The 2,050-nt window shown below is 40.8% G+C and overlaps 1 long non-coding RNA gene across 1 annotated transcript; it reads left to right on the top strand.

Annotated features, from left to right (window-relative positions):
• Positions 1-99: 99 nt before the first annotated feature.
• LOC104916545 lies at positions 100-2,032 on the top strand. Its single transcript, XR_796607.3, has 3 exons — positions 100-297; positions 868-1,015; positions 1,464-2,032. It is a non-coding gene; the product is annotated as an uncharacterized LOC104916545 (long non-coding RNA).
• Positions 2,033-2,050: the final 18 nt, after the last annotated feature.

Below are 2,050 nucleotides of genomic sequence, written 5' to 3'. Positions count from 1 at the left end.
TAGCAGACTGTGCTGGCTTTATTGGAGAAGAACCAGAGAAGGATATCTTTGAGCCAGTTTTTTCTGACATACATTGAAGCATGATAGCCAGGAGCAAACTGGCCTTGGATATACTAGACAAAGTGAATGCCAAGTATTATTTGTGCTGATATTTTTCTTTTGTTTTTCTTGCTTTCCTAGATTTATGCGCTCTTTCCGTCTATTTATAACTCCGGGTATCCTCATCAAGTGTCTGAAGATGACAATTCATGCAGGTTCCAAAATTCTGATCAGCCTGATGTGTTTACAGCATTCAGGGTAAAAATAGTTGATTTGTAATTCACAAATTGAGGAAAGTATGGCCTTCTGATTTCATCAATAATGTAGAAACATCATCACAGATAGTAGAGGAAACAAGGTCCGTTTAGGCACTTATGATCCATTTGTTCTTTGAATAAACTACTTTAAATTGCTGGCCAAGGGGAAATTGTTATGCGATTACTGCATTTTTATTGCATGATTGGCAGGATGCCAAGTATTATTGGTTACTTCAATTGCATTTCACATAGTATGTGTAATCTCCATCTCATGAGCAACCTGGGTTGCCCAAGATTAATCTGGTAGGAATTTCACTTTGCAAGCTGAGAAGGCACAGTGCCTAAATAACCATGCATTTGAAAAAGAAGAAACTTTTCTACCTTGGCCTGATGAATTTACATGGAAGACCTTGTTTGCTCACTTCTGAGGATCTGAATGACTCTCTCCTAAATCCAAGCCAGAGGATAGCTGAGTTCCTATGCATAAGGGGAGAATAAGGCACAGGATAAAGGGCAAAGAAGATAGGAGAAGAATCTAGTGCTTCAGTTCTTTTTTTTTTTTTTCCTACAGGAAATGGGATTGAAAATTATGTCCAACATCAATATCAGGAAACCAAGACTGTGTCTAACTAATCAGTCAACAACTATGATGAAGGAAAAAGGGATGTTCACTTCCAGTCCCATGTTGATGTTTGCTCGGCCCCATAAGGAATCTAACAGTAAGCACCTTACAACTATTTCTTCTCACATGGACATAGAAAAGGTGAAAGCAGTCCTGAATTTGAGCTAAGAGGCAGTACTTCCTGTAATTGTACATGGAGAAGAGACACTTCTCTGACTTTAAACCTGTTATGCTTATTAGGCTGTCTGGGACTTATGGCTTCTGGTTCTGAAATGTTAATGAGTTAAGCGGATCTCAGGTCTAACTTTTGAGATGAGGGAATATTTGCCCTTCCTGTGGTGCCTATGAACACAGTTAAGGCACAAAGAGGCTCTATTGTATCAAGTAAGACAAGAGGTTGTAAAATTTGGGCTAGCATCTTCAGTTCCACCACAGTACTTCCCATGACCTGACTGGATGACTTGCAGTCTGAGCTAGTATGGAGGCCCTCTACTCTAAATCAGGGCCTGAGAACTTTGTGGTAGCTGGGTGTTTGTTATTTCCAGCAGGATATCTGATGACATCTACCTATCAGCCCACTATGTTTTCACCTGTTTCTTCAGCTGAAGAGAAAGTGCACAAGTATTTCACAAAAACCTGGCTATGGGATTTGTATTCTATTGGGTGAGTAGACTGAGTAGTGGGAGTCTAGTTAGGGTGACCTGGAATGGCAGCAGATACAACCAGATTTAAATCATAAGCTACCAAGGAAGACGCTAAAATACACATATTATGGGTTTCATACCTACCAGATTTTTTCTTGTTGGAGCTGATGTCTGCATCAAATATATTTTCCTGTACTAGATGACCATGCAGAGAAAGTATCCATCCAAGGGATGTGGCTGGCATGAAAATAGAACAAAGTAGGCATGATGTGATAAAGCAGCTTGTTTTACTTCCTGCAGTCTGCCTGTGCTGGCTCTGTGAATCAGCAGTTCACAAAGTAGGCTCATGGGATGTATCCTGGGATAAAGGAGAACCTGATCTCCACAGAAGCCCTGCACAGGACTTCGGATTGTGTCCTGTGAGAAAGGCTGAAGGTTCAGTGAGTATGCAGGTAGCCTCACCAACACAAATGAGGGAGAGAAAGTGT

The sequence above is a fragment of the Meleagris gallopavo genome, unplaced genomic scaffold, assembly GCF_000146605.3.
Source record: "Meleagris gallopavo isolate NT-WF06-2002-E0010 breed Aviagen turkey brand Nicholas breeding stock unplaced genomic scaffold, Turkey_5.1 ChrUn_random_7180001913665, whole genome shotgun sequence".
In the NCBI taxonomy this organism is placed as follows: Eukaryota; Metazoa; Chordata; class Aves; order Galliformes; family Phasianidae; genus Meleagris; species Meleagris gallopavo.
The sequence above is the reverse complement of the archived record's forward strand: the minus strand, read 5'-3'. Positions and strand labels throughout refer to the sequence as shown.